Raw genomic sequence first — 27,944 nt, 5'->3', positions numbered from 1 at the left:
GGGAGAGAACATGAGCAGGGGAGGGGCAGAGAGAGGGAGACCAGAATCCAAAGCAGGCTCCAGGCTCTGAACTGTCAGCGCAGAGCCCGTTGCGTGGCTGGAACTCATTGGACCATGAGATCATGACCTGAGCCCAAGTCGGATGCTTAACCAACTGAGCCACCCAGGTGCTCCTCATAGGATTATTATCAGTGTTAAATGCATATAAATTGCTTTGCAGCATCTGACATATAAGGGCCTAATAATTATCAGCTGTTTTCATTCTTATCAGCAATATTAAATTAGAAATATTAATGATAATAAACAATATTAATGATAAAAGGGACAGCTCAGAATATTCTGAGAAATCCTACTTAGAAAGGATTTATCTCAGGGCACTTGGGTGGCTCAGTCAGTTGAGTGTCTGACTCTTGATTTTGATTCAGGTCATGATTCCAGGGCCATGGAATTGAGCCCTGTGTTGGGCTCCCCACCGAGCATGGAGCCTGCTTAAGATTCTCTCCCTCTCTTTCTCTCTCTCTCCTTCTCCCTCTGCTCCCTTCCCTGCTTGCTCTATCTTTTTATAAAAGAAAAAGAAAAGAAAAAGATTTATCTCAAGGATTTCTCAGAAAACTGAGGGGACTAAATCCATTATATTAAAAAGAATTACTAAATGTTTACCATGTGCAAACTTGGGCTGAGTTTACTAAGACAAATAACACAAAGTTCCTATTACTGATGAGTAAGCATACGTATGTGTATATTCAACGGGTACTGTAAGTCAACAAATAATAGAAAAATGTGAAAACTACAAAGTGAGCAAAGTACATATATAAAGCATTTTGTTACGGCTAATTTTAAAAGAGACACTTTTCCCTTATTCAACATATTTACCACAGAATCTAACCATGATATGAGAGAGGTTTGTTTTAAATTTTTTTAAATGTTTATTTTTGAGAGAGAAAGAGAGATTGACGGAGTGTGAGCAGGGGAGGGGCAGAGAGGAAAGGAGACACAGAATTGGAAGTAGGCTTCAGGCTCCAAGCTGTCAGCACAGAGCTCAATGTGGAGCTTGAACTCACAAACCGTGAGATCCGTGACCTGAGCCAAAGTCAGATGCTTAACTGACTGAGCCACCCAGGCGCCCCAAGAGAGGTTTGTTTTAGACAGTCAAGTTTATTGGTGGGCATTCTGGGCTTAAAATCTGTAGTAAAGACGGGTGTATAATATTATCTTGCCTACCCAACTATAAGAACTACTCATGGGCATAAACTCAAAAGAAATAGAAATTTTTGGTCTGTTGACTTTTTTTTTTTTCAAAAAGAAGTATGCAGGTGGCAGTTAAAACAAGATTCAAAATAAGAAGCAGGATATTATTCTTTGTGGCAAGTTGAAGCCCCCAGAGCAAGGGTTGATTTGAAAAATATTTGTTTGACATTTCCTATACCAAGTGCTTTAATAGGCACTGGGAAGGGCTGAGAAGAAAGGCACACAGTGCTGTGATAGTGTATAATGGTGCAATGATGTAGTCTCTGGGTTGAAGGGAGACAGTCTTTTGAGGAAGCAATGTTTCCATTGAGATCTAAAGGCCGAGGAGAAGTAGGCAAATGTAGAGTGGATAAAGGGAGAGTATTCCCAGTAGCAGAAACAGAACATGCAAAGATTTCCTAGATAACAAAACATGGTATATTCAAGGAAGTGAAAGGAGGCTAGAAATTGAAGAGTTGAATGGAAAGAGATGAAACTAGGTAGGCAGAGGTCAAATCATACTGGTTTTTGTAGGCTCTAGTCAAGGTTTCAGTTCTTACCCCAACAGTAATTGAAAACACGGAAGAGTTCAAATGGGAATATAGAGGTAAGGATAGACGTGTTGTCAGAAGGGAAGCACGTTCGGTTCATTTTGTCTTCAACGTGCTGGATTAGAAGAGGCAAAATTGGATGAAGGGAGATCGATTAGATTACTATATTAATCCAGATGAGAGTGGAGTATTTTGGCTGAGACCTGGTTATGATGGTGGAAACCAAGAGAAATGGACAAATTGGGAAACAAAATTGACAGTACTTGATGGATTGGAAATGGATTCAAGGGAGAAGGAAGTGACAAAAATCATTTCTGGGTTTCTGGTGGCAGAGCTGGGTGGACAGTGGTACTATTTAGAGATATTGTGGGTTTGGTTCCAGACCACTGTAATAAAGTAAATACCACAACAGAGCAACTCAAATGAATTTTTTGGTTTTCCAGTGCATATAAAAAGTTATGCTTACAATGTACTGTAGTTTACAAAGTGTGCAATGGCATTTTTGTATAATAATATATGCATATGTAAAGCAATGTACATCCCTTAATTAAATACTTTATTGCTAAAACATGCTAATCATCATCTGAGCTTTCGGTGAGTCATAATCTCTTTGCTGGTGGAGGCTCTTGTCCCGATGTTGATGGCTGTTGATTGATCAGCGTGGTGGTTGGTGAAGTTGGGGTGGCTGTGGCAATTTCTTAAAATAAGACAAAAACGAAGTTTTCTGCATTGATTGACTCTTTCTTTCATGAGGATTTCCCTTTAGCACGTGATGCTGTTGTGTAGCTTTTTACCCATGGTAGAATTTCTTTCAAAATTGGAGTCAATCCACTCAAACCCTGCTGCTGTTTTATCAACTAAGCTTACATAATATTCTCAATCCTTTGTAGTCATTTCAACAGTTATCACAGTTTCTTCACTAGGAGTGGATTCCCTCTTTCACCTTGCCCTTTTCTGTTATGGAGACAGCTTCTTTCCTGCAACCTCATGGACCAACCTTTGCTGGCTTCCACCTTTTCTTCTGCAGCTTCCTCACCTCTCTCAGCCTTTACAGAATTGAAGAGAGTTAGGGCCTTGCTCTGGATCAGGCTTTGGCTTAAAGGAATATTATGGCTAATTTGATCTTATATCCAGACCACTCAAATTTTCTCCACATCAGCGATAAGGTTGTTTTGATTTCTTATGTGTGTGTTCACTAGAGTAACACTTTTGATTTCCTTCCAGAACTTTTCCTTTGCATTCAAAACTCTGCTCTTTGGCACAAGAGGCCTAGATTTCAGCTTATCTCAGCTTTTGACATGCCTTCCTCACTGAGCTTAATCATTTCTAGTTTTTGATCTAAAGTGAGAGACATGTGACTCTTCCTTTCACTTGAACAATTAAAAGGCCATTGCAGGGTTATTAATTGGTCTAATTTCAATATTGTTATGTCTCAGGGAATAGGGAGGTTTGAAGACAGGGAAAGAGATGGATGTCAGCTGGTCAGTGGATCAGTCAGAACATATAACATTTATTGACTAAGTTTGCTGTCTTATATGGGTGCAGTTTGTAGCACCCCAAAACAATTACAATAGTAACATCAGAGACACCTGATCACAGATCACCGTAACAACTATAATAATAATGAAAAAGTTTGAAATATGGTAAGAATTACCAAAATGTGACACAGAGACATGAAGTAAGCAAATGCTGTTGGAAAAATGATGCCAACAGACTTGTTTGATGCAGAGTTGCCATAGACTTTCAATTTGTAAAAAACGTATCATCTGTGAAGTGCAATAAAGTGAATTGCAGTATAATGAGGTACGTCTGCACTGAGGGATCATAGGAGGAGGTTAGATTTGGGTGGTACTATTGTGAGTTTAGAAGGAATGACACTTCTATTATTTTTACACATATCAGGATACCAGAGTACAGAATGGTGGACTTTGTAGCCACAAGTGTATTGAATGGGTTGGGGGAGAATGTAGAACAGGATTTACGTTAGTTTTTAGTAGTTTGGGCAAGTAATAGAATAGTAGCAGAGAATGAGAAGAGAAGAGACAGTACCATATTTATTTGTAGAGACGAACTTCTCTTCCAAACTACCAGCTGACATTAGTGTTTGTGTGAAGCACTTGACTGAATGGAATGAAAGGGAAATGGAGCAGCGCAATCCCGGGTCAGGCTGAGAAATACTGACTTTGTTTCCCTTTTCCTTCTTCCCTGTCTTCAAACTCTCCTGCGTAGTGGCACCCTGACAGTGATCTTAAAGCTGTTCTCAAAGCTGAAAATGACCAAAATCTTTTGGGATCTGCTCCAGATACTGTGAAGGGGCAGAGGAGGAGGATTCCACAGAGTCTGTTTGAAGTCAGGGGAGGTAGAAAAGAAATCTGCTTCCTAAATGTAATCCCATCAACTTTAGCTCCTTCAGTTTCTTTCCGTCAGGATCCCATCCATCCCCAGTGAAGTTTTTGTCTGTAGTTCCGTTACCAATTGAAAAATTTCATCTCATTTATGACCTTTCCATAAAATCAGATCTTAACCTCTTTACATTCTATCCAGCTTCTGGAAGTGATAGATTGATATCAATCCCGCTCACTTGTGCTGGCTCTTGTCAGTTAGTGGGTAATGTTTGTGAGTTCTTGCAACTTCCCATTACTTGAACTCAGGACATCAGCAATGGATATTCTGGTTGGAGCCTTAGAGGATTTTGCTCCATCTGCACCACTATCTCAGCTACTGAGGGGCCAGTGTGACACTTCTCTATGGTTGTATATCCGTTTTAATATCCCAGGATATTTATAAGCCAAAAGGTTGGGGAGGGGACAAGTGTCACTAATGGATAGTGCCATAGAAAAAAAAATCCAGCTGTACTTGAGATTCTAAAGCAGTTTACTGGCCTGATGCACACATGAGTCCCTAACTGTTATGTAACCTGTTATATAGTTATAACTACTATATCATTATAATTATTATATGTGAGAACTCATCAAGGACCCCCAAAATTTGTCAGTCTTCATAGATTAACACTGCATCATGTATACAGTATACTTTAGACACGAGCCAAGAATATTTCTCTAGTTTCTCCCTAGATGGACATAGATCATTAGAAGAATGATACAGAGAACTGGAGAGCATTTCATCTCATGCAGCTGTGTGAAAGAGACATTAAGGCAAAATTAGACCCAGGAAGCTGCAGAATTAAAGTAGTGGCTTAGACAACTTTATATGAAGTACATCAGGCTACTGACCCCTAATGAGGTTCTTAGAAACTAGTCTTGGGGTTGTGTAACAGAAAGCTATTTGTTGTATGCTCTCCCCTTCTTCTGGGGCATGTGACCAGCCAGTTTTAACTCTATTTTCCAGCTTCCTTTGCCATGAGGTGAGGCTATGTGACTAAATTCTTCCCAGTGGAAGGTGAACAAAAAGGTATTAAAACAAAATTTGCTTAAAACAAAATTTCTTGCTCCAGACTCCCTCTTTTCATACCACGTGAGCTGGGTCATAGACATGCCTGTGACTCAGTTTCAACCGTGCAGATGAGGACAACCTTCTCACACAGGGATCAGCATACCACAGCCCATGGGACAAATCTGGCCTTGTTTTTGACTTATTTTTACATTTTAAATGGTTGAAAAAACTCAAAAGAAGAATAATATTTCATGACATGTGAGAATTATATGAAATTCAAATTTCAGTGTCCATAAATAAGTTTTATTGGAAAATAACCACGTTCATTTTTTAAAACTTACCGTCTGTGGTTGCTTTTGCAGCAGGGTTGAATAGTTGCAATGGAGACGGTATGGCCTGCAAAGCCTAAAATATTTGCTATTTTGTCCTTTACAGAAGAAGCTTGCTTACTTCTGCAATAGCATATGGCTAAGCACAAAATAAAATGAATCTGGGACCCTAAATGTCCTGAGGGAGAAAGGCTGCCATACCACATGAATGGCCAGACTATTATCTTTAAGACACTTCATTAGGGGCGCCTGGATGGTTCGGTTCATTGAGCATCCGACTTCAGCTCACGTCATGATCTCATTGCTCATGAGTTCAAGCCCCGCGTTGGGCTCTGTGCTGACAGCTCAGAGCCTGGAGCCTGCTTCAGATTCTGTCTCCATCTCTCCATCCCTCCTTGGCGCACGCTCTGTCTCTCTCAAATATAAATAAACATAAAAAGAAGACACTGCATTAAAAATTTATGTCAGCCTATTCTTTCCCTCATATAGAAATTAATACTGGAAGTAGAGTGTTGTTGTAACAAAAATCGAAGATCTATGACATTGTCTTAACAGTTGAGCCATGGATGGTGAAGAATGGATTATATTTAGAAAACTGGAAACAGGTGAGTCTGGTCATACCATAGGAAATCATTCGGTGAAGCCCTTCTGCCGCTCTCCGTGATAATTCAGAAGTCAGATCATGAGTTCATGGAGCCGGTTGCCTTAGGGGAAGATGTTGCCTAGAGTCAGAGTCTTGGCCATTCCTTGCTGCTTTCCATAAAGTATTATAAATATGGGATGAGCTCAGGCAAGAACTGGCAGTTTGCAAGCAGAGATGAAAGCAAATAGGCTTTATTTGGGAAAAACAATTTCCTCCAAATTTGAATATTGGGAAGAAAAATTTGCTCAGTGTCTTTGTTAGCTAAATATAAGGTCCCAGCTGTCCAACCCAAGCCCACTGTCTCAGATGATACTGGGGCCTCAATATAGTAAGATTCTCTCTCTCTCCCTTTTGCACACACACACACTTCTCTCTGTCCCTCTCCCCTGTTTACACTATAAGATAAAAAAAATGAGCATCCAATTTAAACTTACATTAGGCTCTTAAGCCCTTCACGTTGTCTCTACAAGACATCTGAGCAATTATGGTGTCATCTTAGGGAAGTTTCAAGCCTGTGATGCATCTCTGAGAAAACTATGGTTCTTATAAATTAAGTGTCAAGACAAAACAAAGTCCAAGACAAAATTAATAAAGGCTGTTTATTCATAAACTTGTGGCAAGAAAACCCACATACTGTCTACTTTTGTTTCGGCAGGAGTTAAAAAATGTTAGAAAGGAAAGTAATTTTTGTGTCATAAAAAGAGAAAATTTTGAGTGTCCTGTAGGCCTTCGGAGGTGAGGTTTTAGAATCAGAGAATACTTACTAATTGTAATTGTAATTCTTTGGGTACATTGGGCAGTCCTTGGTTGGCTGCAAGGTAACAAATGAACAATTTTATTTATTTAAAAATGTTTAACATTTTTAAATGTTTAATATTTTAAAATGTTTAAATGTTTAATAATTTTAAAATGTTTATTTTTGAGAGAGAGAGAGAGAGAGAGCGCAAATGGGGGAGGAGCAGAGAGAGGGGGACAGAGTGTCCAAAGCAAGCTCTGTGCCAACGGCAGTGAGCCCAATATGGGGCTCGAACTCACGAACTATGAGACCATGACCTGAGCTGAAGTCAGACGCTCAACACACTGAGCCACCTAGGCACCCCCAAATGAGCAATTTTAAAACATTTCAAAAGAGGAAGGATTGTTTAATATCAGGGGCAGAGGGTTTTCTGTGGCTAGTCATTTGTGGAATGAGTGAGAATTGGCAGTGGTGCCTTTTTTACTGTAAGAAGAAGCTGACTGTCATAGTTGATAGTTTCTTAGAAGGAAATGATTATTGAATGCTACGGCTTTTTTCTGGATGTTCTTCTCCAACATAGTGAAAGTTTCCTTTTGGACCCTGGTTAGCAAGTGTAATGAGGATGTTTCTAGGATGGCAGGTGTCAGAGTGTGAGAAATGTCAGAGACTGTTGGGATGTCAGGATGTCTAGCTTTTGTGGTCACTTCTGTTCTCAAAGTGAACAATCCTTAAGTATTGGTGACAAAATGTATCTGTGATCAGGGTGAGTAGAGAGCTGGGTTAGTACATGTCACCTTCTTGAGTATGCAGCAAGAAGATGGGTTAAAAGCTGTGCACTGATTTTCGTGCAGAGGTCTTTGGCTGGGAGACTCTAGATTAGGAAAACAAACATCGGTCTTACTCAGATCGATGTGGAGTACGAAATTCTCCATCTATACTCAGCCTGTGGTTCAATGTAATTCTAGTTAGTGAAACTGGCCAGGCAAAGGAAAGAGGGAAAAATAAATGTCAACCTTGCAGGTCAGGGATGCACTTCCTCAACAAAGCACTTGACTGTACGGCCAACCAAGTCTCTGGTAGCTGGAAAAGGAGCTCTGCGAACACCTAGAAGTCCCAACAGAGCTTTATAGGCCACTGGAAAGCAGAGTGGGGACATTTTATTAATAGCCTGAGTCAGTGATCAGATGAGGGAATCTTAGAACTCCACAAAGAGAGGAATTCACCTTAACCTATACTCTTCCGTGTGTCAGAGCACATTTTGGGAGACTGTAATAAGGAAATAAATGAATGCCATGGGGCACTGGAATTCTTGGAAACAGCAAACCTTCCTGGGACAAGAGCTTCCCCTGAGTTGGACTAGAATTGGCATAGGGCGGTCTGTCGCACCTAGTTTCCTGAGACTACTTGGGCTCCAAAAGGAAGAAGTGGCAGAGGTAGAGGAGGTTTGGATTTCCCAGTCCTCCAGTTATAGAGGGTTGCAGGTGATCACTGCATCCAAATACTCTGTTTGCCGTCTGAGCCCTAACGCACCGAGGGAAGGAAGTGACATTATTTACTGTGGATTGCCTGCCAAAGCCTCACCTTGAAAGCATGAGTATGAACTGTTGCTGTCCTAAAGGAGCAACATAAGTCAGTGAGGAGGTTGACATTGCTCCTGTTGTGGGTGTGTTAACCATGTCTTTTATTTTCTATGTTCTGATGGTTTGATGTCTTGAAGCCTTGATGACCTTGGAGGGACTGCCCTTCTGAGGGTTAACCAGTTCCTAAAGATGGTAAACAGCTAGCCTAGGAGTGTCCTTTTCATTTCCCTGATGATGAGTGATGTTGAGCATCCTTTCATGTGCTTGTTGGCCATCTGTATGTTTTCTTTGAGAAATTTCTGTTCATGTCTTATGCCCATTTTTAAATTGGATTTTTTTTTTTTGGTGTTGAGTTGTATAAATTCTTTATATATTTTGGATATTAACCCCTTATCAGATATATCACTTGCAAATATCTTCTCCCATTCCATGGGTTGTCTTTTTGTTTCATTGATGGTTTCCTTTGCTGTTTCCAGTAGTTTATTTTTGTTTTTGTTTCCCTTGCCAGAGGAGACATTTCTAGAAAAACATGTCTATGGATTATGTCACAGAGATTACTGCCTATGTTTCCTTCTAGGAATCACATTTGGGTATTTATCCATTTTGAGTTCACTTTTGTGTATGGTATAAGAAAGCAGTCCAGTTTCACTCTTTTGCATGTTGCTGTCCAGTTTTCCCAACACCATTTGCTGAAGGGACTGTCTTTTTCCCACTACATATTCTTGTCTCCTGTGTCATAGATTAATTGACCATATATGCGTGGGTTTATTTCTGGGCTCTTTATAATGTTCCATTGATCTAGGTGTCTATTTTTGTGCCAGTATCATACTGTTTTGATGACTAGAGTTTTGTAGTATATCTTGAGACCTGGAATTGTGATACTTCCAGTTTTGTTCTTCTTTTTCAAGATTGCTTTGGCTATTCAGGGTCTTTAATGGTCCCCTACAGATTTTAGGATTGTTTCTTCTAGTTCTGTAAAAAATTGTGTTGGTATTTTGAAAGCGATTACATTGAATTTGTAGATTGCTTTGGGTAGTATGGCCATTTTAACAATATTTGTTTTTCTTTTTTTTTTTTTTTAATTTTTTTTCAACGTTTTTTATTTATTTTTGGGACAGAGAGAGACAGAGCATGAACGGGGGAGGGGCAGAGAGAGAGGGAGACACAGAATCGGAAACAGGCTCCAGGCTCCGAGCCATCAGCCCAGAGCCTGACGCGGGGCTCAAACTCACGGACTGCGAGATCGTGACCTGGCTGAAGTCGGACGCTTAACCGACTGCGCCACCCAGGCGCCCCAACAATATTTGTTTTTCAATCCATAAGCATGGAATATTGTTCCATTTGTTTGTGGTGTCTTCAATTTCTTTCATTAATATTTTATAGTTTTCTGAGTACAGATCTTTTACCTCCTTGGTTAAATTTATTTCTAGATACCTTATTATTTTGGGTACAATTATAAATGGGATTGTTTTCTTAATCTCTCCTTCTGCTGCTTCATAATTAATGTATAGAAATGCAGCAGATTTCTATATGTTCATTTTATGTCCTGAAACCTTACTGAATTCATTGATCAGTTCTGGTAGTTTTTTGGTGGAGTGTTGAGGGTTTTCTATGTATAGTATTATGTCATATGCAAATAGTGAATGTTTTTCTTCTTCCTTACCAATTTGAATGCCTTTTATTTCTTTTTGTTGTCTGATTACTATGGCTAGGACTTCCAGTACTATGATGAATAAAAGTGGTGAGAATGGATATTCTTGTCCTGTTTCTGATCTTAGAGGAAAAGCTCTCAGTTTTTCCCCATTGAATATAATGGTAGCTGTGGTTTGTTTTATATATGGCCTTTATTATGTTGAGGTATGTTCCCTCTAAACCTACTTTGTTGAGAGTTTTTATCATGAATGGATATTGTTCTTTGTCAAATGCTTTTTCTGCATCTATTGAAATGATCATGTGGTTTTTAATCTTTTCTCTTACTGATGTGATGTATCACTTGGATTGATATGCAAATATTGAACCACCATTGCATCCCTGGAATAAATTCCACTTGATTATGGTGAATCATTTTTTAAACTTATTTTTATATTCCATTTCCTATTTTTTTTGTTGAAGATTTTTATGTCTATATTCATTAGAAATATTGCCCTGCAGTTTTAAAAAATTTTTTTAAATGTTTATTTTTGAGAGAGAGAGAGTGTGAGTGGGGGAGGGGCAGAGAGAGAGGGAGACAACAGAATCTGAAGCAGGCTCCAGGCTTTGAGCTGTCAGCACAGAGCCCAACATGGGGCTCAAACTCACAAACCACAGATCATGACCTGAGCTAAAGTCAGATGCTTAACCAACTGAGCTACCTGAGGGCCCCACCATGCAGTTTTTTGTTTGTTTGTTTGTTTGTTTGTTTGTAGTGTCTTTATCTGGTTTTGGTATCAGGATAATCCTGGCCTCATAGAATGAATTTGGAAACCTTCTTTCCTCTTCTATTATTTGGAACAGTTTGAGAAGAATACATATTAACTCTTCTTTAAATGTTTGGTAGAACTCGTCTGTGAAACCATCTGTTCCTGGACTTTTGTTTGTTGGGAGTTTTCGATTGCTGATTCAGTTCCATTGCTGGTAATCGGTCAGTTCAAATTTTCTAGTTCTTCCTGATCCATTTTGGGAGGTTATATGTTTCTAGGAATTTATCCATTTCTTCTAAGTTGTCCAATTTGTTGGCACGTAATTTTTCATAGTAATCTTTTATAATACTTTGTATTTTCTGTGGTATTGGTTGTTACTTCTATTTCTGATTGTATTTATTCGAGTCCTCTCTCTTTTTTTTTTTTTAATGTTTATTTATTTTTGAGACAGAGACAGAGCATGAACGGGGGAGGGTCAGAGAGAGAGGGAGACACAGAATCTGAAACAGGCTCCAGGGTCTGAGCCATCAGCACAGAGCCTGACGCAGGGCTTGAACTCACAAACCGCGAGATCATGACCTGAGCTGAAGTTGGACGCTTAACCGACTGAGCCACCCAGGCACCCTGAGTCCTCTCTCTTTTTGGTGAGTCTTGCTAAAGGTTTATCAATTTTGTTATCTTTTCAAAGAATCAGCTCCTGGTTTCATTTATTTTATTTTTTTAGTCTGTATTTTATTTATTTCTGCTCTAATCTTTATTATTTCCTATTTTCTACTTGTTTTGGGCTTTGTTTTTATTTTTCTAGATCCTATAGGTGTAAGGTTAGATTGTTTCTTTGAGATTTTTCTTGCTTGTTAGGGTATGCCATTGTTCCTATAATCTACCCTCTTAAAACAGCTTTTGCTGCATCCCAAAGATTTTGGATCATTGTGTTTTCATTTTCATTTCTCTCCATGTATTTTTTGATTTCCTCTTTGATTTCTTGGTTGAACCATTCATTGTTTAGGATCATGTTATTTAACTTCCATGTATTTATGCTCTTTCCAGATTTTTTCTTGTGGTTGATTCTAGTTTCATAGTATTCTGGTCAGAAAAGATGCTTGCTATGATTCAACCTTTTTGAATTTGTTGAGACGTGTTTTGTAGCCTAACATGTGATCTGGAGAATATTCCATGTGCACTTGAAAAGAATATGTATTTTGATGTTTTAGGAGGGAATGTTCTGGATATATGGTAGATCCATCTGGTTTAATGTGTCATTCAAAGCCACTGTTTCCTTGTTGATTTTGTTTGGATGATCTACCATTGATGTAAGTGGGGTGTTAAAGTCCCCTAATAGTATTGTATTATTATTAATTTCTTCTATTCTTTGGTTAATCATTGCTTTACGTATTTGGGTGCTCCCATCTTGAGTACATAAATAATTACAATTGTTGTATTTTGTTGGATTGTTCCCTTTATGATTATGTAGTATCCTTCTTTGTCTCTTGTTACAGTCTTTGTTTTAAAGTTTATTTTGTCTGATGTAGGTATTATTACCTCAGCTTTCTTTTCACTTCCTTTTGCATGATAAGTGCTTTTCCATCCCTTCACTTTCAATCTGCATGTGTCTTTGGGTCTGAAGTGAATGTCATGTAGCTAGCATATAGATGGGTCTTGCTTTTTTTTATTCATTCAGTCACCCCATGTCTTCTCATTGGGACATTTAGTCCCTTTACATTCAAAATAATTGATAGGGATGTACTTATTGCCATTTTGTTGCTTGTTTTACAGTTGTTTTTGTAGTTCACTGTTCATTTCTTCTCTTGCTCTCTTATCTTGTGTTTTGATGACTTTCTTTAGTGATGTGCTTAGATTCTTTTCTCTTTATTTTTGGTATCTCTATTACAGGTTTTTGATTTGTGGTTACCATTAGGCTTATATATAAAATCTTGTGCATATAGGGGCGCCTGTGTGGCTCGGTCAGTTAAGCGTCTGACTTTGGCCCAGGTCATGATCTCACCGTCCCTGAGTTCGAGCCTCACGTCGGGCTCTGTGCTGACAGCTCAGAGTGTGGAGCCTGTTTCAGATTCTGTGTCTCCCTCTCTCTCTGCCCCTCCCCTGTTCATGCTCTGTCTCTCTCTGTCTCAAAAATAAATAAGACGTTAAAAAAATTTTTTTTTAAATCTTGTGCATATTTATGTTAAGTTGATGGTCTGTGTTAAGTTGATGGTCGCTTAAGTTTGAATTCATTCTAAGGGCCTAAATTTTTACTCCCCTCCCCCACCTTATGTTTTAGGTATATGACATTATACTTTACATCCTTTTATTTTGTGACACGCTTGACTGATTTTTATAGGTATACTTGATTTTACTGCTTTTATACTTTGACCTCTGTATTGATTTTGTAAGTGATTTATCTACTACTTTTATGTTTTAGAGAAAGTCTTTTTTTAAGTTTATTTATTTATTTTTAAAGAGAGAGAGCGAGTGCACATGTGAGTGGGGGAGGGGCAGAGAGAGAAGGATAGAGAATCCAAAGCAAGCTCCACGCTGTCAGTGCCAAGCCTGATGCCGGGCTCAATCTCATGAACTGTGAGATCATGACCTGAGCCCAAATCAAGAGTTGGAGCCCCCCAGTCACCTCTAACCTACTTTTTTTTGTTATGGTTATATGTACCTCTGAATTTTTTTCCTTTCTTAATTTTTTTTGGTCCTGATTATGGTTTTTCCTTTCAACTCAAAGAATCCCCTTGGGGCACCTGGGTGGCTCAGTCGGTTGAGCGTCCAACTTCGGCTCAGGTCATGATCTCATGGTTCATGGGTTCATGCCCCGCATCGGGCTCCATGCTGACAGCTCAGAGCTTAGAGCCTGCGTCTGATTCTGTGTCTCCCTCTCTCTCTTCTTCTCCCCTCCTTGCACTCTGTCTCTCAAAAATAAAAGTAAACATAAAAAAAAAAAAAGAATCCCCTTTAACATTTCTTCTATGTCTGGTTTAGAATTCCTTTAACTTTTGTTCATCTGGGATATGCAATCTCTCCTACTCTGAGTGATAGCTTTGCTGGATAGAGTACTCCTAGTTGTAGATTTTCTTTTTCCAGAACCTTGAATATATCATGCAACTTTCTTCTGACTTGCAAAGTTTCTGTTGAAAAATCAGCTGATAGCCTTATGGGGTTTCCCTTGTATATAACTGTTGTCTTTTCTTTTTCTGCTTTTAAAATTCTCTTTTTATCACTACTTTTTGCCACTTTAATTATTTCTCTTTATATGGACTTCGTTGGGTTGAAATGTTGGGGGATCTCTGTGCCTTCGAGAGCTGGATTTCTGTTTCCTTCCTCAGATTTGGGAAATTTTCAGATATTACTTTTTAAATACATTTTCTGCCTCCTTTTCTCTCTCTTCTCCTTCTGGGATCCCTATAAAGCAAATGTTATTATGCTTGCTTGTGTTGCTGAGTTCCCTTATGCTATTCTCATTTTCTATTTTTTTTTTCTTTTTCCTGTTCCATTTGGTTGCTTTCCATTACTCTTTCAGATCCATTCGCCTGCTTCCTCTAGTGTTCTATTTATTCCATCTGATGTATTTTTAATTTCAATTTTTAGTTTCTTCATCTCTCATTGGCTCTTTTTAATATTTTCTATTTCTTTGTTAAGGGTCTCACTCACATCCAACACTTTTTTCTCAAGTCCAGGGAGCATCTTTATGACCATTATTTTGAATTCTCTTTCTAACATACTACTTATCTGCATTTTGTTTAGCAATTTTGTTGTGATTTTTGTCTTGTTCTTTCATTTGTTACATATTCCTCTGTTTCCTCATTTTGTCTAACTCTCTGTGTTTTTTTTGTTTCTGTGTGTTAGAAGAGTCAGTTATGTCTCCTAATCTCTAAAGTAGTGGCCTTATGAAGAAGAGATCCTCTAGTGCCCTTTAGTGCAGTGACTGACCCCTGTGCACTAGAACCAGGTGCTTCAGGGATGTCTTTTAAGAGTGTTGCATGCACCCTACTGTTATGGTTGAGCCATCTTTGCCTTCAGTCCAGTCATCTGTTATGACCTTCTTTGCCTGTTGTGAACAGGGTTTGGTCCCTGTGCTGGTAAGTGGGCAGTCTAGGGCCACTTTGGGCTTGAGTCAGGTCAGACCAGATGCCTGTTCTCGGATTGTTTGCCAGAACTGTATTGCACTGAAGTACAGGGTGCTCTCCCAGTGTTGTCCTCTGAAAGGCTCTAGTTGGTTGGTGGGGCTTGCAGTTAGATAAGATGTCTACTCCCAGTCTGTCTGTTGGGGTTGCAGTGACCCTGAGCTACTATGCTGTCTTTTTGTGTTGCCCCCTGTGAGGTTTTTGTTGGTGAGCAGAGCCAGCAGTCATATCAGATATCTTCCCCCAGCCCATTCATTACTGGGGCTGTAGTCAAACTGGTGTTTGTGGTTATCTTCCCCTCTCTCCAGGGTAGGAGTCCCTTCAGAATGGTGCTGGCCACTGATGGGGTTGCTTGCACAAGGAGATGCTTATGGCACTGGCTTTGGATGGATTCCTGCCAGGGAGAACATGGGGTTGGGTGTGCTATTAGCAAGCTAAGTGATAAGTGTTTGGGCTGGTTCCTGCAGGTGTCTGGGTATCTAGGCTGGAAGCAAGGAGAGAGAAATGGCACCAGCCAACTCCTTTGTTCTTGAAGAAGTCCTGCAAAGACCCCTGCCCCTCCTGCATGTGCTCTGAGACCATTAAATAAATATCCCTCCTGTATACCCCAGGTGCCTCTCAAACTGCTTCTTCTATGCTGTATCTTGGTGAGGTTGTTTGTTACGCTATTCTTTAAGGGCATAGCCTCAGTTTCTTAGTGCCTTGTGGCTTTACCAGAGCCGAGCCTGGTGATTTTTAAAGTTCCTAGTGTTAAGCCCCACAGATTTTAAAAAAAACTTGCAAGGTTAAGTTCTTCTAGTTTTCAAAGACAAATATTATGGGGATTTGTCTTCCCAGTGCAGGTCCCCCATGCCTGGGGTGCCTGGTGTTGGGTCTGCTTTCTTTCTTCTGCATATCATCAGTGTCCCTCCCTTCTGAGATCAGTCTTTTGGGTCAGTTTGGTTGCTGACCATGTCTCTACCCCTCCTATCATTCTTGATGTGGCATCTTCTCTATGACTAACTGTAGAGAAACTATTCTGCCAGTCATTAGGTCATTTTCTGTTTTTTTTTCCCCACACTGATGTGGGTATTATCTAGGGGTATCCATGGAATGAGGTGAGCCTAGGATTCTCCTACTCCACAATCTTCCCCCAGTAACTTGTATTTTTTTTTATATTTAACAATATGTCATGGACAGTTTTCCCAGGTTGATTTGTATAGTTTGACTTTATTATTTTCTTTTGCTAAAGTATTTGAAAACAGAGTCAATGTCATTTCACCCTTACATTCTTTATTACACATCTCTAAAAAGAGGGACCAAGATATTATTTTAGCTAGACTTGTGACCATTAATTATCACACATTCAAAATTATTATTACTTGATAGTATCTAATACCCAGTCTATATTCAAGTTTTTCCAATTATCGTATCCCCCAGTTATAAGACAGCCTTTTTATACCATCGAAACAGATTTTGTACATTGCCCTTGATTGTTGTCTGTTATATCTCTTCTGGATGGAACATCTCACCTTTCCTTTTCTTCTTTCTTTTTCACATTGCTGGCTTGTTTAAAAAAGTCAGTCAGTTTGTACTGCAGCAAACCCCACATTTTAAATTTATCTCTTATTCATAATGTAGTTTAATTTGTTCTTTTTCATATTTCCTGCTGACTGGAAATTAGTTCTAAACATTTGAATACACTTAGGTTTCCATTTCTTTGGTATTAACACCACACATGGCTTTGCATCAGGCACATGATGTCCAATTGTCTTGATTTTAGTGACTCTCTAGTCAATAGGTTCAGCTGGTGATAACTGTATTCTCACCACTGTGAAATTCCCATCAATCTTCCAACTAATGATTTCATCCATTTTTGTCTGTTGTCTGAAATAAGGATTATATTAGAGGTTGCAAAATGATGATTTTTCTAATTCTATCATTTCTTTCCATTTATTAGATGGAATTATTCTGTAATGAAGAAGTTACTTCATCAACTAGAGATATTTGGTTACTCTGAAATAGTTGCAAAAATGATAATTTATTCTTTCCCTTTATTTTTTATTTTGTAATTTTTTAATGCTTATTTTTATTTTTGAGGCAGAGAGAGACAGAGCATGAGCAGGGGAGGGGCAGTGAGAGAGGGAGACACAGAATCCAAAGCAGGCTCCAGGCTTTGAGCTGTCAGCACAGAGCCCGATGCAGGGTTCAAACCCATGAACCATGAGGTCATGACCTGAGCAGAAGTTGGACGCTTAACTGACTGAATCACCCAGGCACTCCTAGCCTTTTCCTTTAATTGTCAGTTTTCAGAGGAAGGAGTTGATGTCTCAGTGAGGGTTTTTCCTCCTTCTCTTTGTGTTGAGTATCATTATTGTGGACAGAATAATAGCCCCATAAAGATGTCCATGTCCTAATCCCCAGAACCTGTGACAATGTAACCTTATATGGCAAAGGGGATTTTGCCGATGTGACTAAATTAAGAATCTTAAGGTGGGAAGACTATTCTGGGTTATCTGGATGAGCACAGTGTAGTCACAATGGTCCATATAGGAGGGAGGCTGAAGTATTAGAGGCAGAGAGGGAGATGTGATGGTGGAAGCAGGGGTCAGAGACAGAGAAACATGGAGATACCACAGTCCTGCCTTTAAAGATGGAGGAAGGAAATGAGCCAAAGAACACAGGCAGCTTCCCATAGCTGCAAAAGGCAAAGAAATGGATTATCCCTTACAGCCACCAGAAGGCACATAACATTGCTGACATCTTGATTTTAGGATTAACCTGTAAGATAATAAATTTGTGTTGTTTTAAGTCACAGAATTTATGGTAATTTGTCATTACTCAGCAGTAATAGGAAACCAATAAAATCTTTACATATATAATGCTTTTAATCAAATTGTAGTCACCATTCTTGATGTTCTCATTTTGCTTTATTTGCCCAGTGGGAAGTCTTTCCAGATATCTCCAGTGACCTTTTGACATGGCCCTATTTTGAAAACATCTGTTGCTTTCTGATACTATAGAGGGCCTATGCTCATCTTGAATATCCCTTACCCAGAGCTGGCATGGGTAATTTCTTTGAGAGAAATAGTATTAAGAGACTAGAATTTAGGAACTTGTGCTTCTTGCCACTCTTTTGTCATTGCTTCCAAGCTAGTTCAGAGTACAGAGTACAGAATTGGAATTTTGTTTTCAGCAAATAATATTCTTCATGGTTTATTATTGAATATATATATACTTTTTGAAGGAAATTTAGATAATACAGGTACATATCAGGAATTTAAAAAATCACCAACAATATTTGGTTTTTGGAAATACATATTTTGGAAATAGTTATGAATTCCTATTGGTGTTTATATGTCTAATTTACTACTATCTGGCTTTTACTTAAATTCTTTGATTTTATACTTGTAACTTATCTTTTTACATGGACAAGTTTGGATACTAATAGTATTAGCATAATTACTCATTTGCTTTATGCTATTAGATATAAAATCGTTCCAAGAAGGCTATTGAATGTAGTTTAAGATGTCTTTGCAGTTTTATTTGCCCTTAGAATATTCTAGGAAGGTTGTACAATCAAAATACTAAAAATTAGGCCACTAACTTGATATTAATTAGGTATAGTCATTTCTGTATTCAAATTTTAGGGATTCTCTTTAAGTTTTTTTTTTTTTTAAGTATATAAAGCCTCTATATGACTTCGAAGTCAAAACTATAAATATGGAATGGTCAGAGAAATCTCACATCTATCTCTATCTCCTCCTCCCTATTTTCTCTTTCTCTTTATAGGTTAATGTTTAAATTGTTTCTTTTATTTTATTTATTTTATTTTAGAGGGATATAGAGAGAGTATGTGAGCAAGTCGGGGGAAGTGCAGAGACAGAGGGAGAGAGAGAATCTTAAGCAGGCTCCACGCTCAGTATGGAGCCTGATGTGGGGCTCGATTGCATGATCCTGGGATCATGACCTGACCCAAAAGTAAGAGTCCAATGCTTAACTGACTGATCCACCCAAGCACCCCTATATTGTTTATAAGTGGTTTATGATTCTATATTAATTTTGTAAATATTTTATATTTGTATTCACATTTTTGCCTTAATTTTTAAAAAGGCATTATCCTATATGTGCTTTTCTGCATCTTGCTTTTTTACACTCAAATATGTAACAAAGACTCTTCTGTGTCCACATATGTAGCTTTTATTCATTCTGTTTTACAGCTGCATGGCTTCAGTTATATGGATGTCTCATAGTTTATTCAACCAGTTCTCCTGTTGATAGACAATTGGATTATTTTTACTCTTTTGCTAATACAAGAAATACTATATCAATTAACCTCATGTTTAAATCATTTTATATTTTTGCTAACTTATGTCTGGGATAGATTACTAGAAATAGAATTGTTGGTGCAAAGACAAATGCCTAAGTAAGTCTGCTAGACATTCCTAAATTTCCCTCCACAGAGGTGGTGCTAGTTTGTATTACTACCAACAAAGTTATGAACATGCTTTTTCCCCACAGCTTTGCCAGTGAGGTACATTGCTAAACTTATGGAAGTTTACCAATATAATGTGTGAAAAAGGCTATCTCCTTGTAGTTCTAATTTGCACTTCTCTTTTAGATACCAGTGGATAATGTTAGTAGCTTCTTACTGATATAGAAAGAGAGAAGCATGATGTTACCATATGAAAACAATGAAGGTGAGCCATGAATTAACCCATATGATAATCAAAACTATGGAGTTAACAAGGCTTCTAGCAAAATTCTTTTTTTTAATTTATTTTATTAATTTTAACCTTTTTTTTTTTTTTTTTACTTTTAGAGAGAGAGGGAGAGTGCATACCAGCAGGGGAGAGGAGCATAGAGAGAGGGAGAGAATCTTAAGCAGGCTCCATGCAGAGCATGGAGCCTGACGTGAGGCTCAATCTCACAACCCTGAGATCATGACCTGAACCAAAATCAAGAGTCAGTCGCTTGACTGACTGAGCCATGCAGGTGTCCCTAGCAAAATTCTTATATAGTTATAAAATCTATTTCTGAAAATCAGTGTTTTGATTTTTTTCTTATGTGCATTGTGTAAAGTTACAATTCCCATTTTTTTTCCATGTACATATAAATAATTAAAAATACCTCATATAATATTTTAAATTTTATATTTTAACTGATCATTCTTAAGTGAATTTTTGCTTTTAATCTTCATAATAACATAATTGCTATGGCTTTATTTCTGGCATACACAAATAGTTAAAAAAAAGACTTTTAGAATGTATTTATATACCTACATTTGCATTTAAATATATGAATTGAAAATTTGAAAGGAATCTTTGCTTTTCACAGAAAAAAAAATTCTACCCTTTACTTGCCTTTCTGTCAAGTAGTACTTACTTTGAAGAATATTATTCAAATATCTCCTAAGGGATTATACATTAAGAAAATGATATCATATTTGCTTATGTTATTATGACTAGACCTTATCACATGGAGATTTTTCTAAAGTTCTTAAGAATTTCTAGCCGTAGAAAAAATTGCCATAAATCTTCTGGTTTGATTTACTTGTGTTTCTGCTTGTAGTGATGTAGCTAGAGATTGTTTTGTCTGCTGTTGTTGATTTCTTAGATTGTTCAATCAAATGATGTTGGAAAATTTTAATAAAATCACATTTTTTCAAGTTGCTGATATGTTAATGTAGAAAGCATTATTGACTAAAAGATATTCAGATAATTGGGACTTTTAGATAAATAGCTATGATTTGAACCAAGTATCTAGGAAAGGAATCCCAAGTGTTTATTGCTTATCAGAAAGGAAGATGGAGCCAGATAGAGGGATAAAAACAGGTATTTAAGTCAAATGTGGCTAATTGCTCTGGTCATTTGTTGCTATTTAGTATACAAACTCAAAACACAGTGGGGCACCTGGTTGGCTCAGTCAGTTGAGCCTCCGACTTCGGCTCAGGTCATGATCTTGTGGTTCATGGGTTCAGGCCCCACATTGGGCTCTCTGTTGTCAGCAAAGAGCCCACTTCAGATCCTCTGTCCCCCTTTCGCTGCCCCTCCCCCCTTGTACTCTTTCAAAAATAAATAAACATGAAACAACAACAGCAACAACAACATCGCAGTGGTTTTGAATGCCGTGTATGATTTTCTCACACAGTCCTGGGTTTACTGATCTCTTGGGTTGTTGTCTATGGAGACTGGGGATGGAGTCATTGGAAGTGGGACTGTGCTGGACATCCAGGGTAGCTCTCTGATGTGGCTGGCAGTTGTTGCCAACTGTAGGCAACTACTGGGGCCATGGAAGGAGGGCCATTCCATATGGCTTAGGTTTTGTAGGCATAGCATCTGCCAGGTCAGTTAATGGTTACGTATGAAACTGGCACAGAGTGACTTCTCCCAATTTCACTTGATCTGAGCAGTCACAGGACACGTTTAGATTCAACAGGATGGAGAAATAAATACTTCCCGATGGAGGAGCACAAAGCCACATCATAAAAGAGCATGCATGATGGGAAATACAGTTGAGGTAATCTTTGGAAAATACAGTTGGCACCATTAGTTGTTTTTTGTTTTTTGTTTTTGTTTTTGTTTTTGTTTTTTAAGTGTGTGGTCAAACTGTGACATTATGAATTACCCATCTGAGACTAAGTCTAACAAACAGATTTAAGTCCCTTTTACTCGAGCTTTCCATGCTTTTACAGATAGTACAGGTTTAAATTTTTTATTGTGTAAAGTAAAATTCTCTGTTGATGACTTTTTATTTGGGTTCTGGCTTTTCCCTTTTTTTTTTTTTTTAAATGAAATCCATTATCTGACTTGTCCAATGTAATCAGCACAAATATTCAATTTTAGTGCATAAGATGAATTTTGTTGCCTTGCTGGGGAATTTTGTGGTAGAATCTATATAAAATAGATCTTATGATTCTTATTCTGGGACAGGTTAAAAGTATAAAAGGATTTTTTTCAAGGTACTTCTTATTATCCACTGCATTTATGATGTGAAAATGACTCCTTTAGGCCTGATCTTTGGGCTTACAGTTGTTGCTGGGCATTATAATGTAATAATAATTGCTGATATTTATGGTGCGCTTGTAATATGCAAGGCACTGTGCTCAGTGCTTTAAATACATGTTATTTTATGATATAGATACTCTCATAGATGAGAAAACTAAGGCTTAGTAAAGTGAAATTCTTTGACCTGAAACACACAGCTTGTAAATAACAGAGTTGGAATTAGAATCTAAGTCTCTTTCATATGAGAACCTGTTGGCTTCATACTCAGTCCACTTTAGTTACTGAGTTAGGCCAGGCCAAAAAAAAATCTGGTCTAGATTTGAAAACCAGACAAATGATTTACTCAGTGCAAGGGGTCTCTCATTTTGATTTAGTATAAAAAGGGCCAACAGTATAAAGGATATATATCAGATATATATAACATAAGGTGAGGCCCTCAGAAATCAAAGGTCGATGTAGACTATGCAGAGGAACCCAGAGGTATAGTTTTGCTGCAGGGCCACATCACCCCTTACGAAAAGATTCATCTTATTACCATAGAAGGCAATTCCTCACCTTGCGACAGATATTAAACCTTTGTGCTATAGAAAGCCTAGCCATGGTCTGCTTCAGTCTCTAAAGAAATTGCATCTTTACTGTTTGGGCTGCAAGTCCACTTATTTTGATTTTTGATAACTTCTGGGAGAGAGAGCATATATGTGGGAGTAAAACCATATGCCTACAACTAAATGCAAATGACCAGTGTATCCTTTTTCTGATGCTTGACACATCCCGAGAACTGGGCAGCTGCCCTAATGACTAAGTTGACACATTCACCCAACTTTTGTAACAGGGGAAATTGCTCAGGTTCATGGCCTAAAGAGATGTCAGGGAAATATATGATCATTAGATAAAAAACTGGAATGGACTGTTCCACAAACTGTTTTTGTGTTCATAATGTCAACTTCCTATCTAGCATGACTCAGTTTTGCAAATAGCAGTAGCCAATGCTAAATTTTCCCTGCCGCCTAAAGTCATGATAAGAGCCGACTTTACTATTTCATCTTTATATCCCTTGCAGCAAGAAAGAGAGAATTTTATCATAAATTTGGGATGAATTAGATAAAAAGTGACCAGTGCCTATCACGGGCTTCAGTCCTGCAGAGATTAGAAAACTGAGCTAAGTGAGGAAACTATGGCAATTGCCTGGATCACTTCATCAGATCACAAACCTCTGTTTTTTGTTTCTTGAATCTGGTCATAGGGTATTGACAACTATGTGGCAATGACTAAAAGAGGATATTCTTACGGGTGAAAGACAATGCCAGTTTGCTGTAATAGGTGGGATTCTGTCAGGAAGTAGATGAAACACTGAGATATCAACTGTATTTATAGAGGTATAGTTTCATGTGGAGGAGCCACTGAGATAATTCAGCACTGTGGTGCTACACCACTCCTAAGCCTACAGAGGTGAGGAAAAGGGGTTGTATGGAAAGGGCTGCCTGGCAGGGCTGCAACATGGGGTAGAGGAGCCAGGCAGCCAGCCCAGGGCCAATCTGCAGGGAGGGAGCCCAAGGACTAACACACCAACCTCACTCTCTTCTTTCCTTGATTTTTTTTTTTTTCTGGGGGCTCTCCATTGACTGAGTCCAACTGGAAACAACAGTGCAAGGGAGCCTGTTGATGACTCCAAACAGATGAGCCTCTGTGGCCTCAGGCAGAGACAGTAGGGAAGCAAGGGGAGGGTGGATCTGGAAAGGCAAATGGAAAATAACCAGCACGTTTTCAGATGTCTATCATAATCCTTTCACGTAAAATGCCTTTTTAATGAAAAGTAGTAAATTTCTTATAAGCAGAGAATAATTGGGGTGGTTGCTTTCATTTTCGGAAACCCATAGGGGAAAAAACCCACATCATCAAAAGGGATTTTGATTTTTTTTTTTTCCAACGTTTTTATTTATTTTTGGGACAGAGAGAGACAGAGCATGAATGGGGGAGGGGCAGAGAGAGAGGGAGACACAGAATCGGAAACAGGCTCCAGGCTCTGAGCTGTCAGCACAGAGCCCGACCAGGGCTCAAACTCACGGACCGTGAGATCATGACCTGAGCCAAAGTCAGACGCATAACCGACTGAGCCACCCAGGCGCCCCGGGATTTTGATTTTTAACTGTGGGGCCATGAGCAGGTACAAATGCTAATAGGTGGGATCCTTTTGTTTCAAGGTACAGAGATTAATATTAGCTTAAAGCAAAAAAAAAATTCTTAAAAGTATATGCAGAAATGATGAAGAATAAGTCTGAGACAGGTTGGCTTCAGGGGCAAAACTATTTATGGTCTTGTCCAGGAACCACCACTGGAATAAATAAATTTTTACATTTTTATTCTTATATCACTTCCATAAAGATGCAAAGACCTGGGATAAGTCTGATTGGAGTAGCTTTGGTCCCAAACCTTGATTACAGGTCTATATTCATAGCCCTCAAGGGAGGAAAAGACATTCCACAAAGGGTGCAATTTTTAATAGCGGAATTAATGCTCAATCAAAACAAAAGGAGCCAAAACTGGGACTGGCCCAATAAAAGACTACTTGAGCAGAAAAATACTGAATGAAGGTGCAGAGCACTTGGTAGAGAATCATGTACCCATGACTTTCAATGGCAATGGCATTTGTTTTTCCATGCTCATCACCCCTTGTGACTAGATTATTACTAAGGAGTAAAAAAGAGTGGGGCAAATGGTGGCAGCATTGTGATACTACAAACAAGTTAAAAGTAAAAAGTTGGGGTGAGATGGCCAGTGATCACCATCTTTAGTAAAATTCAGATAGTATGGCTGTTTGGGGTCAGAAAAATTATAAAATTGTAAATTAGCTTCATTGGATTACTGGAATTAATAGAAGCTTCAACTTATTCAGTGAGTTAGGTTTTGCCCTTCAAACTTAGGAAGAAACAATGTAAACAAGATGAGTCTCTCACACAAGTAACTTCATAAGAAATGGATTAAAACCCAAAAGGTAAGAATCAGAATAATGTTTCTTGGAGTTGGCAACTGTAAAATGCATTTTTGTGAACATGTATCTATGCTTCTTCTCCTTTTAATTGGGAGTTTTATTTTTAGGATAGGAACTTGTTTTTACATGAGGAAGTATTGAGATCGAGTTGGTTAAAAATTAAGGTTCAAAGCTGAACTATGTGAGGTAGGTACTATTATTAACTTCATTTTATAAATTGGGAAATTGAGATGTAGAAGCTCATATGAATGTATGTAGCAGAGCTAAAATTTGAACCCAGACAGTCTGATTCAGAGATCATGGGCTTAACCACTCTGGTGGAGTTTTCTTATCATGTTATTTACTGTTTCTCTAGGCAAATGAAAAATTTCCAATATATAAACTTTTATAAAAATATCAATCTGAGAGGCTACCATCAAGTCTTATTTAATATGACATATTGATATGATGATAGGCTTTGAGTAGATAGATGAGTGGATAGAGATGAAACCTCTATTAATGATCAACTTCCAACTTTGATGAGCAACCAATGGTCATGAACCCAGATAAAATCACAGATTCTACAATCAACATTAGGTTTCTTGGGTGGGATGATGGATGGGAATATATCAAGGCATTCTTACCAAAGTTCATAATGGACACTTTAACCTTTTCTCATTAATAAGTAAGAGTAAATCCCAATTGCTATTCAGACTAATTGGGCTTTGGTGCCAGCTCATGCCTCATTTGGGAATAATTGTGAGATCGCACACATAGGAACTTGAAAAATGGCTATCCTTAAATGGCAACTACTCCAGAACTATTCCTTGAGTTAGCATGGACAGCCCTGCCTTGTGACCAAAATATGCCAGATAAAGTACATATATTGGAGATCTCAGTACTTAATTTCAGTGCAGTTTGGAGTTCACAGGAGAAGCACAAAAATAGCCTTTGGGCTCTGGTAAAAACAGAAACTTACTATACCCAACAAAGCTGTCCTTCAGAAAAAAAGGAGAAATAAAGGCTTTCCTGAACAAACAAAGCTGAGGAAATTCATCACAGATAGGCCTATCTTACAAGAAGTGCTAAAGGGTGTTCTTCAGGTGGAAATAAAAAGAAATTAATTAACATAGAAAAAATGTATGAATTTGTAAAACTCACTGGTAATAGTGAAAATATAATCAAAGTCAAATTTTCTAATATTGTAATGGTGCATAATTCACTTACAACTCCAGTTTAAATGTTAAAAACAAATGTATTAAAAGTAACCATAATGACAATAATTTTTTATGGATGCACAATATAAAAAGATGTGCAGTGTAACATCAATAACCTAAAATGTGAGTGGGAAAGATGTAAAAGTATAAATTTTTCTGTGCTATTGAAGTTAAGTTGTTATCAGCCTAAAATAGCACATTATAACTAAAAGATAATTTATGTAAGCCTCATGGTACCACAAAGGAAAAACCTACAGTACATACACAAAATATTATGATAAGGGATTCATACCACCACAAGAAGTCATCAAATCACAAAGGAAGATAGGAGAGGAAAGAAGAAACAAAGTGTCTACAAACAGAAAATGAGCTATATGGCACTAAGTAAGTCCTTACTTATTTACAATAATTACTTTAAATATAAACGGATTATTTTCTCCAATAAAGAGACATGGAATGGATTAAAAAAAAGGATTCAATGATATGCTGACCTCAAAAGACTCACTTTTAAGGACACACATAGTTTGAGAGTGAAGGAATGGAGAAAGATATTTCAAGCAAATGGAAAACAGAAGAGATCATGGGTAACCATACTTATATCAGACAAAATAGACTTTAGGCTAAAAATGGCCCAAGAAACAGTGAAGGTCATTATATAATGAGCACAGCATCTAAATATATAAAGCAAATACTAATAGAACGAAAAGGAGAAAAAAACAGCAATACAATAGGAGTTGGGGACTTTAATAACCCATTCTTAACAATGCATAGATCATCTAGAGAGATTCAATAAGAAAACCGTAGAAATGAAAAACACTGCAGACCAAATGGACATAACAGATACATACAGAATATTTCCATCCAATACAACCAGAATGCACATTGTTCTCAAGTGCACATGGAACATTTTCTAGGATAGACCTCATGTTAAGCTGGTAAAGAAGTAACAAATTCAGGAAGAGGGAAATTATATCAAGTATTGTTTCTGACCACAATGGTATGAAACTAGAAATCAACAACAGGAGGAGAGCTGGCAAATTTACAAATACATGGAAATTCATAATATGTGATCAATACACTATAGAACAATTGATGAGTCAAAGAAGATATCAAAAAAATTAAAAAAAAAATCTTGAGACAAATGAAACTGGAAACAGATTTAGTAAAACTCACAAAATGCAGCAAAAACAGTTCTTTTGTTTAATTTATTTTTTATTTTTATTTACTTTTATTTTTTTAATTTATATCCAAATTAGTTAGCATATAGTGCAACAATGATTTCAGGAGCAGATTCCTTAAAGTCTGTTACCCATTTAGCCCATCCCCTCTCCTACAACCCCTCCAGTAATTCTCTGTAAGTTCTCCATATTTGAGTCTCTTATGGTTTGTCCCCTTCCCTGTTTTTGTATTATTTTTGCTTCCCTTCCTTTATGTCCATCTGTTCTGTGTCTTAAAGTCCTCATATGAGTGAAGTCATATGATATTTGTCTTTCTCTGACTAATTTCGCTTAGCATAGAACCCTCCAGTTCCATCCACGTAGTTGCAAATGGCAAGATCATTCTTTTTGATTGTCGAGTAATACTCCATTGTATATATATACCACATCTTCTTATCCATTCATCCATTGATGGACATTTGGGCTCTTTCCATACTTTGGCTATTGTTGATAGTGCTGCTATAAACAGTGGGATGCATGTGCCCCTTCAAAACAGCATACCTGTATCCCTTGGATAAATGCCTAGTAGTTCAATTGCTGGATCATAGGGTACTTCTATTTTTAATTATTTGAAGAA

General features: G+C 37.9%; 1 long non-coding RNA gene across 1 annotated transcript; it reads left to right on the top strand.

The window, feature by feature from the left end:
* Nucleotides 1-62: 62 nt before the first annotated feature.
* LOC123384879 lies at nucleotides 63-27,358 on the top strand. Its single transcript, XR_006596591.1, has 3 exons — nucleotides 63-6,105; nucleotides 19,580-19,658; nucleotides 25,062-27,358. It is a non-coding gene; the product is annotated as an uncharacterized LOC123384879 (long non-coding RNA).
* The last annotated feature ends 586 nt before the right edge of the window (nucleotides 27,359-27,944 follow it).

Source organism: Felis catus, chromosome B1 (assembly GCF_018350175.1).
Source record: "Felis catus isolate Fca126 chromosome B1, F.catus_Fca126_mat1.0, whole genome shotgun sequence".
Taxonomy (NCBI): Eukaryota; Metazoa; Chordata; class Mammalia; order Carnivora; family Felidae; genus Felis; species Felis catus.
This window is presented reverse-complemented; position numbering and strand designations above follow the sequence as displayed.